Raw genomic sequence first — 13,816 nt, forward strand, 5'->3', positions numbered from 1 at the left:
CATCCAGGTTTAAGAGGAGACACAAGTTTGATCAGCTTTGAGCGACAGAATCACACTCTGCCAGAGATGCAGTCGTTCTTTGTGTCAGGATGGAAGCTGATAAACTTTTCATTTTGTTTCTGATTTAAAATGATCAAATAACATTTCAGCCTCACATGTACTGTTTGGTTAAAACAATGTTGTATAAAAGTTGCAAAGGATCATTTTGGAACGTTTTGAGATCACCTGTCTGCTATCAGTTAGCTTTGACTTCATTCTGAAAACAAAATATTCTCAGTATATCTATTTCTATTTGTGAAGCTTGTTATTAAGGCGTCATGATGCAGTTTCTTTGGACACCACTGGATGTACAATAAATGCAGATCATTTCAGTGTCATGAACATGAACAGCCTGAGAGCTCCACTCTGTCTGAGTTACATTTAAAGATCCAAAAATGAATCTCCCAGTTCTGATAAATTTGTCCTGAAACCACAAAATTCACCGTTTGTTTGTTTGTTGTTGCTGCTCTCAGCTTACCTGACATGTTTCTTTGAATGCAGCACAAGTTGTTGAAGGAAAACTCAAACCAGTTGTTGAACGTTAACAGAGACAGAAATGCGTCTGTGTGGTTCAGACGCAGCAACCCAGTGAAAACAATCATTTAAATGTACACTTGACTAAATGTACTGATGAAGAAAACAGCACATCTTTGGCTGCAGACAGCCCCTACCCCTGGTGTCACTCATTCTTCCATCACCATTGTTACTGATGCTCCCCTCAGCTCTTAGCTGTCTGCCAGACCCTCATTCTCTGACCGTTTGTTTCAACCACCTTTTGTTCTCTCACCTCCTGTCATTGATTAAAAACTACAGTCGTCCTCAGATGTATTCATATCCTCCCATTAAAGAAGGAAATAAACAGGTGTCACTGAAATAAGTTGAAACTAACAAAAGTAATAATAAATAAAAATGTAATGAAAATCATGACATTGCTTTTAAATTGTGGCTCAACAGAAATATATATATATATATTTTTAAAAAGTTGACAAACAAACAAGCATGATGGGACCCGTAAACTAATATTTTGTTGAACAACTCTTTGAGCCAATCACTGAAGTGTTTTCTGTAACTCTCAATCAGACTTCTGCACCTGTTGACAGGTGTTTGGATTTCACTGCTCATCAGCAAAGTGCTCTAATTTGTCAGGGACAGTTTTTTTTTTTTTTTAATTANGGGGCCTTTATTGGATAGTGCAGTGAGAAAGAGACAGGAAATCAGGGAGAAGACATGTGGGAAAAGGCCATGAGCGGGATTCGAACTCATGACCTCCACATCGGGGACTGCAGCTCTGTAAATGGAACGCCAGCTCAACCAGGTGAGCGGTCGCGGCACCCAACAGGTTTTAGATTCTTATCCATCGCAGAACCATCAGGGACATGTCTGCTCTTCAGAAATTCATTCATTACAGCGACACCAAGTGTGGGAGCAGATCAGGAAATGCCGTTCTGTATTTGGTGTCTCAGGTTAATGCGGGTTTATTGTCAGTTTTACCTGTATGAGGTAGGAACCTTTCTGTCTCGGTAGGGTTTCCAACCGGAAGGGGACAAACCAGTTTTTGACCGCTGAGCAACACGCTGAAATTTACCGTATGTATGGATGTTGGTTGGAAATATGTATTTTAGAAGATTTGGATAACAAATAAAGACACTATGAGCATCATAAAGCAATGTGAGTTTGACTTTAATTCATTAGACAGGTATTGTTTTCCCGTCTGGATTCCCTCAGTGGCTTAAAGCCTCTACACCATGTTTACAGCCAGAGCCATAAAGAGCTAGAACAAGGATCTGCAACAGACAGTACGGCTTCCACAGAACCCCAAACAAATCTGAGTCATTCTCGAAAAGAAAAACACAGTTGATAGCACTGGTCTTGATCCACAGAAAGACTGAACAACTTGTTGGGGCTCATGTGTTCCCGTTAAATCCTCACATTCATAACATGTTACTGGCACAAGCATGATGTCACTTCAACGGTCTGATTTCAGCGGGGTCTTGAACTTAGTCTGTCTTCTCAAGGTTCAAGGTTCAAGGTTCAAGGCTACTTCATGAATTCCCGTGGATAGATTTGTTTTCCAGAAAACAAGTGATAGCATTTGGCATCCGTAACAAAATACACATTGACAGGCAGGTACTTGATCGAGTGGAAAGAAAGGACAAAAAGACAAAAGTGCTCAGTATTCCACCATTCATCGAGATAAGCTAAAGTAACTAAGATCAAGATAAATAAATACAAAACACAATGAAAAGCCTTAGCTCTGTAGTTCTTTGTTGAATTCACATCAATAGCATGAGTCAAATAAATGTTTTTTTTCTTTTTTATACTTCACACAAGCATAATTGTTTCTCAGTTTAACTTTGAATCGATCGTGTTGGGTTGATGCTTCAGAATGTCAGTTTTGGAAGAAAGAATTGTAAATAGTCTGTGTAAGCATATGGTTAAGATCAGTAAAGAGTCTATAGCTAACCGTGGACTCAGCACTGCAGGTGATTCATGTATCATTGCACTTCTTAGCATACAGCAATTTATCCTACTTTTTGCAGGATTTGGAGACAAATGTTAACATAACTTATTGACTGTAGGCATGTGTGTAGCATGCAGCGATACACATCCTTAGGTATAGCTTATAGATTAATAAATGAATGAATGAATGGCTGATTAAATGAATAAATAAACTAAATGGAAGTACAGACAACAACATAATAGACAATGTATTCTCTATAGCATTCCTAACATATAGTGTTGTTGATAATTGGTGGTTGCATGGTGAGATGCGCTGGATAATACATTATGTTGTTGTGCCGCTGGCTCTACACTGCCCCCGGGTTCTGATGGTACAGTCCAACCACGAGGGCAAAACACAGAAATGGAAAATTAGAATATTGAGTCAGTGTCTCTTACTTCCACCCTTGATGGAATTCAATCTGCATGCCAGACGTAAAACCTGTAGTCTTTCATAATTAGGACGCCTTTTTAAAAAAAAAATATATATATTGTAATACCATAAGGCATTATCATCATCCAGACACATCTGTAGTGTCTCTCTTAGTGGCTTTTCCTCGCTGTCAGATTTTCCCTCATTCCATTTTCATATTTATTACCGTGTATTGTCTCTCTGCTTTTGTGCTTCAAAATACTAGTAATCTGTGAAAATCTATTCATGTCTTAGTTCACATTTCAACACCGAGAAAACTCCCAGTCAGCTACAGGGAAAATGATTTGCATGCACCTTTAAGATGAGGTCTGCTGTATGCTTTCTTTCTCCCTCTTTAACGAATTCCATTTGTCCCAAGAAAAAAAAAAAAGGTCCAGAAGGTGGCAGGAGTGGCACTGCTGACAACTTCCCAGCAGAAAAGAAAATTACAACAGACCCGACAGCTTCAGCACCACACATCCTTTCCTCTCTCTCGCTCCTCGGATGACGATAGACGTTTTTACATGTCCCCACCATCAGACACATGTGGCTTTTTCAAAGACCGACGACATGGTGTCATCTCTGTGTCGGGCACATCTGCTCACTCTTACTCTGGTTTTAGTGTTCTTTCCACTCCACATTTATATGGAAAGTGTTGTGTGCCTTTGTTCTGTTCTGTGGGGGGTTTCTGTCCCTTTGTTTCAAAGAGACATCAAACAGGACCAGAGGGGCACATGATGGCTTGAACATGATCGAGATGCCTATTTTTTGTCCCGCTACACTGTCGCCGTTCATTCAAGACACAAATAACAACTGCGGCACATGTGTTTTCACAGCTTTTTGTTTGTTTGTTTGTTTGTTTTTGCACATGCGGACCAATGGGATGTTGCAAGTGAGGTTTAGATTTAGAAAGCAGAGCTGCTTACAAAAAATATAACTTTTAGCACATCCCATGTACATTTAGCACCAAATTTTTTGTCCACTTAATTTAGAAAAGTGAAGTGAGTTTTCAGGTTTTTTTTGAGCAAATTCTAGACACATATTCTTGCCTGAAAGCTCCACCAGCGAGCTCGAGCAGCTGGAAGTTTCTTGCTTAGTGCCACCTTAACTGTGGTTTTTAACTAAGCAGAGCATTTTACTCATTTTCCCCCCGACAGTTTCCCAGCTGGTACAAGGATACAAACCAGAAATCCACTTGTCATTTTTTTTTCTTTCTTTCTTTTCTCTTCTTCTTCGTGGCAGTGCTCAAGAGCAGCTGGAGATTAAGTGACATGCTCAAAGTCATCCCAACAACAGACAGTTTATAGATTTGCAACCAGCAGTTTTTCCACTCGTATACCGCTGCACCTATATTGTTTGGGGGACACAGTAACACTTGTTTAGAACTGCAGGTTTGACATAATGACAACACTGGAAGTTTTATGGCGTTTTAAGTTAGAAACTTCAGGAGATTTTCATATTTCATGCGGTGCAGGGAGCACAATCTATAGCCTAAACCACCTTCTTTTCCAGTTCCCAAAAGAGTGCCCTCCTGTGGTGTGACATATGTGCACACCCTCTGTGTTTCCCTCCACATTTTCCCCTAGATCAGGGGGATCTCGAGGGCCGCAATCCTGCAAGTTTTAGATGTTTCCTTCTTCCAACACACCTGATTCACATGATCAGGATCGTTATCAGGCTTCTGCAGAGCTTGATGATGAGCTGATCATTTGATTTTACGACAGAGAAATAGTGGTGTTGGTGAAGATCAGCATTTAGGCCATTGTGCAAAAAAAAGAATACACACACAATAGATATTAGGTTATCTCTCTGATCTCCTTCACAAAGTCTTTTACCATTACTATTACATAAAAGCAATATTCATAAGAAATAGAGGAAGGTGTGTGAGATCGACGTGGAGTTTTATGTTCAGCATTTTCTACTCTTTCATGGCTGTACCAAATTGTTTCTTCTAAAGTGCAGTATCTGGCCCATAAACTGCCAAAAAGTTCCCAAGGCAAAATGAGCAGACTCTGTAATTGTCTAAGTGGTCGGGTGTGTGTGTGTGTGTGTGTGTGTTTGTAAGATTGGAAAAGAGAAACAGAGGAGATGGCAAAGGAAGAAGGAGTGAAGCTTATTAGGCAGTGGGAGACAAAGCAAATCCTGTGTGGGTGTGTTTTAGTGCGGGGTTGCTTGCTAACGTCTTATTCAAAGAATCATTTATACATTCAGGCCTGTGACGTGCTCGGCTTTCAATTCTGGACATCAATAGAGTTTAATATTGTGGTAATTAATAGGCAAATTCTGGACTAATCGTCGTTTTTTTTCTTCTTCTTTGCAATATCACAGAGAGCAGCTCTGTTGGAAGTATTCCTGGTATTTACATAGAGAGCTGGTTTTATCTTCAGCAGGCTTCTTCTAATAGTCACTTTTAGAGAGAAGAATGACTCCATTATTTCCTAAAACTGGACGCGTCTCAGAACATCACTGAGAAATATATGGAAAAATATGAAGGAAAACAGGACATGCAAAGTTTTTATTGCAGAGAAGCCAGAATCAGCACCTTGTTCCATTTGTTGGCAAAGTGACAGTTGTGGACGAAATTATCCCGACCACAAGGTCCGTTGCTTTGGAGTGTTTTTCATGATCTTCATCAGCACACAGGGAGATTTTGCCCTGTTGTCTTCACGTTTCCATCCCCCTGAGAACTCAGAGAACACATCTTTTCAGTTAGCTTGAAGGTTGAGAAATCAAAGTTGTATTATGAACCCAACAGGTGACAGAAATCCCACTACAAGGTCATTTTAAAAGCAGAATGTCAAATCATAAACCTACTGCACAGCCGCACACACAGAAGCAATAAAGGATCCCAGCAGTCAGGTGTAAGTCACTGGGATCCTCTCCCAAACAATGAGTCTAAGTGGGACCAAAGCACAGAGGAAAAAAAAAGATAAGTTTTGAGTTTGGATTTCAAAGAGCCGCTTGAAGCTTATTTCAAAAGAGAGGCTCTATGAGAAAATGCTCTCGTTTCAAAGGGTTTTTACAGAATCTAGGCCCGGTGTGAATGAAGTGTGCATCATTTACATGAAGCTGTGGATATGTAGAGGAAGAGCCAATCCATATAGGGACCAGTAGGTAAGGAGGAGGATTTTCTGGAATCAGTTTATTGGTCGACAACGCAAAGAAATCAGGATGGCAGAATTGCGATTAAACTTCTTTGACATAGTAAGAACTAATAATGCTGAACTTATTAAAGGCTCTTTGATGGTGTCAGTGATTGGCCAAAAAAAGGGGTGTGTTTAAATCATCAATTCTGGATGTAATGAAGGCAGATACAAGGATTTCAGCATCTGAAATACAAAGTGGTCCAAATACTGTTCCCTGTGGAACACCATGTCTCACCATTCAACTGGAAACTTCAGCCTGCTCCTAGGAAAAACAAAAAATGTGTCCAGTCACATAGGTATGAACACAACTAGATAACAGCCCGATTCTTTAGACCAATGAGGTTGTCCAGATGTAGTTATGAAATGTGCGTCAAGTAGAAACAATAATGTGTTCTTTTTTTTTTCTCTTTAAATCTGGAAAATGTAAAATTGCTATTTAATGAAGCATTGACTCTGCATATTTAGATGACTATTAATCATGTACTAGAAGTTGAGGTCACACAGGTGAAAGAGTAATCCCCAAAACAACACATACAAGTGTTGTGATCTGATGTTTTATATCAGCAGGATGCAGTTTAAAATGTAGACCTGTAATTTCAACACAGTTTTCTGATCTTACACAGCTATGGTCAAGGTTTGGTTAGGCTCAAGTGAAGATAGGTTTGGGTTGAAATAACTACTTGCTTATTGTTGAGGATACATCTATGTTAGCTTAACTTTGTTGTCATGCTTAACCATTACTGTCATGGTTACAGCAATAAATGGTTAAGTTCAGGAAATAGTCTTAATTAGGGTTCAAAAAATCATCTGCTGTTTGATTGACCCTTCCAGCCACCCCAGTCCTTTGTGGACTTTGTGGCTTTATATTGACATCAACTCACTTCATACATTGCTCCTGACAAACAAAAGTCAGAACTCCTACAGCCACTACAGAGCTCTGTCTCTTGGGTAATCTTGGGGTATTTGCAAAAATGCTGTCTCATACTTTCTTTAACAAAAAAAAAACCCACAAATATAGTTTATGAGTTGGACTTGAATTCATTCATTAACAGTATAAGTAGAAACATATATAATATATGTTGACAAATTGATATAATCCAAGTATAACTGCTGTGATATTTTAAATGCTACGACTAATGCTAAATTCTATTGAATACCCACTTTCAGGAATCAGTTTATGCCTTAGATCTTACGTGCTGTTGTGGAAATTTTCTATGATCTTAATAAAGTCCAGTAGTCCGAGTTGTCTTGTTTTATTCAAAGCTTTGAAGGTGCAGGTCATACAGAATGCAAGCAGTCTGCAGGAGAGTACACATGAGTGCAGGCAGCGTAGTATTCTTATACATGTACAGGCGTGGTTTTTACTCCAACGGTAGTATAACAATCCCATGCTGGAAAGCAACAGCTGGGGGTACAGGGTGTACTCATCCACAGACATTAGAAGACTAAACACATTGGATCAGACATCAAGAAGTCTAAACACATGGGATGCACAACTTCTTCTTCCCATGTACGGCCACTAATCTTTTACCTAGATGTTATGAGAACACAATTTTGGGCCTGTAACCAACTTGCTTTGACATTCTTCATGCAGATGCAGTATTTTTCTATTACAGTACTTTAAAAGGATGTATTTGATAATATAATACCTTCTATTAAGATACCATTTTAACCTTAAATAAATCATCAGTGAATGTAAAGAGTTATTTAGTGAAAAAATAGCAAATTTGCGATTCTGTGCCGGTATAGTTCTTAGCATAGCAGGCCTTTGCTTACTCTTTTTTCAGAGTTTTTTTTTTTTTTGCATAGCCTTGATTGAACCTGTTGATCACAGAAATGTGAATCAAGAAAACTGAACACAGCCCAATGCTTGCATCAGTACTCGTGTGAGGTTTCTAATTGCCAGTAAATAGCTCTCACCCACTAGAGAGTGTTGTAATTTTTCATTCATGACTTCAAACAGACCCGTTGTAAGAATTGGTAAAGAGCATAGCCACAGAGACGGTGGTAACCGGAGATGTTTTCTCAGTAATTCTCTCTTGGATTCGGGTATAACCACACCTGCAGCGTATGGGAAAGGCAGTTCACAGCAACAGTGAAAAAGGGGAAAAGGAAAGTGAGAGAGACAGAGATAATAAAGAGAGTTGGAAGAGGAAAGCATAAAAGAGCAGAGCCAGAAAGAACGGGAGTGCAGATGATAAAGATTGAGATTATGCATTCAAGGAGACCTATTGACGTGAAAGTGACGGGCGGATGGATTAGTTCTGCTTCCTGGAAAATCATGCAGAAGGCGAACTGCAAACCAAACAAAAGCATACATTTAACAGACTTTTACTGGGGTGTTGTAATATATGGTTATATATTTAGAAGTATGAACACATTTTATATATTAGTTTGTGCAGCATCAGAGAATCTGGATAAACTCTGTTCTAAATACAAGGAAAAGGTTCTCAGTTACTTGCCGTGAAGTTTGTCTCTGCTACTATATTTACACACCTTACAGTATATTGCACAGGTAAGAATGGTACAGTTTCAACAAAAGTGTTACAGATGTTGGTGATATCCTCCTTTCAACTTCGATAAATAATTACTGTGCTTGGATTGTTCTTGGAGGTAACCAGATACAGCTAAACCTTTAAACGTTGTAGGAGCAGTGCAGAAATGTCGTTTTTTTATAAATGAAAGAGTTCATTTTCAAAAACAGATAACTTCCATTTTTGTAGCTTGTCAGAAAACTTATTTTTTTTGTTGTTTGCTTGAGATAATATCAATCAAACTGAAGTTGAGTGGATCTGACTCAGTAGAAATGACAACAATAGAGATAACTTTAATGTGATTGATATTGTCTCAGGTAGAAAGTTGGTTTTCTGAAGGTTTGTGAAGACGGAGTTATCTGTTTTTGAAAATGAACTCTTCAAATACAGTCAAGTTAAGTCATGTCATTTTTTACAGAGCCCACTATGACAAATTTGCCTTAAGGCTGTTAGAATACCTTCAGTCTGACGGGTTCATTCCTTAAGTTTTGTTTTTACTGACTGTGTATTTTCATTTTAACTCCCTTTTTGAGTAGAATGATGCACCAAAGCTACTTCATTCTTCTTCTTCTTTTTTTTTTTTAAAGATTATGGTTTGACAGCATCTTTGCTGGGGGGATTCCTGCCCCATCTAATATATGACTGGTTGGCTGAAAAGGAGCAACAGCTAGAAAGCAGAAGATCAGTCTTCTGGTCTATTGTGGAAAATGTTCAGGAAAAAAGCTGTGCTTTCTGAAGCTGGAGCATCATTTCAATCATGTGCATGAGCTGCCAGCGTGAGGACTTTGAACATTTTCAGTTTTTTTTCTTTTTACTTTTACCCATCAGGGTTTCTTTTCTCAAAATGTATGCACTCTTTTGCTTAAAAACGTCCACCGAAGAGTTGTATTATACGTGTGTGGGCAGCTACAGGTATTTGTCAGGCCGGTCTGATTGGGAGGGGTACTGTAGTCGGGTAAATTCATTCAGCGCTCCAGGGTGGGCCTGGTACTGAAAGGGCCAGTGTTGAGCTGCTTTGATTGATCTGGGCAGGAGATTGGTCTTGGCCTGTAGAGGGGCTTGTCCTCCTTTGTTCTGGCTATGGCCGATTATATCGGTGAGGGTTTTTGAGAAATGCCGTAGCTCAAAATGACTTCGAAACAGCCTGTTTTTCTCTCCCTGGGAAAAAACGAGACTTGCAAATCTGGTGTGATTTTTGCCTTGTGTCTGGTCATTCTTCATTTGACTCTTGTTGACTGTTACGTAAGTAGTTTGTTGCTGTTGGGGTAATGCTTTGTGAGGTACTCTGTAAATCATTCAACCTAGAAAATGCCAGTTAGGCGAAGTAGAACAACAAGAGATTGATGGAAATGTCATTGGAGGTATTTCATCATCATCATAAAAAAAAAAAGTTGGCTATTGGATGCATCCTGTGGAGACCATGAATATTTGCACTTTAATCAATGGCAGTTCATCCAATAGTTAAGCGATATTATGTCTGGTGGACAGACAGAATGACATTGCCATTACTGCTATCGTGGTTGAAAAATAATCTTATTTAGCTGCACGATGGTACACAATAAATCTGTTTTGACATTTGACATTTTTAGTACAACATAAAAAACAAACAAAAAAACATGTTTAATACTGGCTTACTGGTTATTACTGGTTAATTTATTTTTGTTCAAAAGTTCTTAATTAGCCACATTTTGTTTTTACAGTTAAGCCACTCAAATGCTGCATACTCACAACCTGAGACCTAGACAATAGTCCTGCACCAATACCCCAGATCAGAACTCCAGACCAGAGTTCATAACAAGTAAAACCAGTAATGCAATATCAGCCTTAAAAAGTGTGCAAAGTAACGCTGCCCGGCTCTCTGTTTGGCCCTGTTCTTTCACATATTGAGGCTGCATAAAAGCAGAGGAGAGAGGTTTATTTCTCTCTTTTTGTCCAAGCTGTGATGATTGGCACATCTGGGTGATCTTGCTGAAGATGTGTTTGATGCGTTGCTACATGCGTACCCGACAACTGACGCAATTTCCCCGTCCAATCCAGCACCACCTCCATTGCTGTCATTGATCACTGGAAACCCAAAAGTTTCCCACACAGCTGATGAAAGGAGCAGACGAGTCTTCTCGCGCTTGTGTGTCATTTGCACTCGCCGTGGCGTGGCTGACTCAGTCGCACGCCAATCAGCTCGAGCTAAATTTAGCGAGGCATGTTGCAAACTTGGTAACAGCTTAAGGTTCATGGGTGAAAATCACAATTGTGATATTTGGTTCTGCATCAAGGTAATCAGTCTTTGTACCACGTATTCTGTACACGGCTGCATGTAGGACAAATGTCCCACCCCTGGCCTAACAATAATACCATCTGCCCTGTGTCTGCACAGACTTCGGTCCATTCAGTACATCTGAATGGGAGGACAGTCGGCACTTTGACTTTGTGATGTAAGGTGGCAGTTGTGGATGCTACAGCCACAGGCCTTTATCGGCTGCATTGACGTTTTCCAGTGGCTCAGGCTTTATACGTGGCAGCTGTTGTTTTTGTAATGTCTGATTAACAGTATGAACTCACGTAATTCTCCTTCTCCATTCTGCTCCCGTCACCATAAAATCGGCAACTGCAGTGGAGTACAAGCAAGCGTGAGAAATGGGGGGGGGGCAGGAGGCAAAGCTGAATAATAGAACTGGGGTAATGGATAGCTGTGTGTGTGTGTGTGTGTGTGTGAGACAGTGTATGTGTCTGAAATAGTGACACTGCTGCACCAGGATGGCTTTCACCGCTCTCTGCTGACATTGTGCTGCATGTCTGAGACGTGGGGGTCACCGCCACAATGGACACGTCACGCAGCAACTGAATGTTTGTGTATTTGTTTTTGCAATATTTGCAGGCATTTAGTCTTGTGATTTTTTTGTTTGTTTGTAGTTTTGAAGCTGCGTTTTGGTTCGCTTTGACCTTCAACATCCAAGCACATTAAGAAAGCAGCTTTAACAATTTGATAAAACACACGCACTTAGGAAGACAAACAAATAAAAAATACCTTAAAAAGAAATACATAACCAGAACCAAATGCAGAAACATGCTGCAATAGAAATATCTCCAGGTGGCAGTAAAAGGTGGTAAACATGAATGGGTCAAGGCTGTTGTTGCAGATGTTTGTGACTTATGAAGTAAAGAATAAAAGAAGTGAACATACAATCTTATTTTCCAACATCACTGATAGGCAGCTTCATCAGGTCATGAAGTATTACTAAGAGTGTTCTCGTCACGTCCAGGTTGTTGGAAGTTAAGAGATACCAAATGGACTTGGACACATTCTGCTTAAGGACTGCTGGTCGTCTTAATTTTATTTATTAATTACAGTGTGAATGCTTCGTGTATTTAATAGCTTTGATTATTTTTTAGTAGACTTTCATGGCCTTAATAAATCACTCTTGGCTTTTTGTGATTCTCGGTTACCCCATGCTGCTCTCTCCCCGCCTGGACCTTTGAATCCGTCCGCTCCACTGAGTTGACTGATTCATCAACTGTTTTCTTGGTTGAAACAGCAATGGGTGAAATAAGGGCCGCAGAAAAACTAGCAACTTGTCAATCAGTGCCATGGCTGAGCACGGTGTTGTCAAAAAAATAAAGGAATGTCCTGAACTCCGTGGGAAGGTTGAACTCTCTAAAGTACCTGGTTTAAGGGTGCTGGTGAACCTCTGGCGTGTTATTACGACTACGCGTCAGTGTCAACTCACATTACTTTATATTCATCCGTCTCTAGTGATTGATTTGGTAAAACTGAATCCCCTCCCCCACAGCAACTATTCAAAGTGGAAGCAATGAGGGACAGAAGATGAAAACAGAGTCTAATGAGGTGACTTTTCTGTTTGAAACTCTCTCCCTGATAACAATAATCTGAGTTTTGTTTTCATGAGCTCATTGTTTACTGTGCAGTTAGTTTTTTATCATTATTTTAACTAAGTGTGTTATTTGTCAGTTTCAGGCGGCCTCCTTTATCCCACGGGCCTGACAGACTCACTCCTACACACTCCATTCCTTCTCAGCTTGACGTTTGCCCTTTGGGCCGCACCGGATGACAGCGAAAGTAACACAACAACAACACAGTAAGTGAATTATATTTTGGGTGGAAGTTGATCCAAAAGCAGAATATATTGTTGATTCATCTTCAGAGACGTCAGTGTTTGGAAAAGGTCGCGGTAATTGAAAACCAAAGCGGTCAACCTTAAGTCTTTTTTCCGTATTCCGGATCTCCCAAATTCAGTTTAAACAATTTTAAATGGATGATGTCACTATTTTGACCACAGCAGAAGTTTGATCTTCAGGGGTCAGGCTGCTCCACTCATACTTTAAAGAGAGTTTTGCACTCAGTGAGAAGAGCTTGAATCAAAAGATTACACCTTTTCCCTTTTGGACCCAAAGTTTGATAGATTAAAGTAGATTTCAAAGCGGTCGGGTAAAGGAATCATTTCCCTTTGGCCAGACTGAGCAAATTGAAAAGCTGCCTTACTTGGTTTGACAGAATCTCTGATCTCAGTTCAGGTGGTGGCTACTGTTGTGACCTGAGTGTCAAGTTCGCTGCAAACAGAGAAGTTCAAACTGAGGACATTAAGAATCAGGCTGTAATTACACAATGGTGATCCCTGCTGAGACATAAGGTCATCCACTACTTGTGAAATTAGCATTGCCACAGCATCACTCAAATTTGTTTGCTTAGCAACGCTTTACAAACTTTGCAATATATGCACTTGTGAAATCTAACGAACACACCCAAACTATTAAAGTTAAGCCTATTTAAGGTGATAGATTCATGATATAAGGAAAGCTGTTGTAAGCTGTTTTCATATTTAAAAGAATCTCAGAATAAAATACATTAACCCTATTCAGGACTTTTGGGGTCTCTTGGACCCCAGTACATTTGGCTTAGGTGACAGGTATTGCTTTTTTTTTTTCGAAGATTTTTTTTAAATACAAAAAGAGGGACATTTGTCCTGCATTTGGAACCAAAAATACATCAACTTATCAGAACATTTATGTTACATAGTATAAAAGTCTGTAAAGAATACCATCAAATATTTTGCACATAAGACCTTATGGCGGGCTGCAGGGTGGTGCAGTTGGTTCGCACTGTTGTCGCAGCTAGAAGGTTGCCGGTTCGCGTCCCGGTGGGGGCACCGGAATCTTTCTGCGTGGAGTTT

This window comes from Stegastes partitus, unplaced genomic scaffold (assembly GCF_000690725.1).
Source record: "Stegastes partitus isolate 25-593 unplaced genomic scaffold, Stegastes_partitus-1.0.2 Scaffold1834, whole genome shotgun sequence".
Lineage (NCBI taxonomy): Eukaryota > Metazoa > Chordata > Actinopteri > Pomacentridae > Stegastes > Stegastes partitus.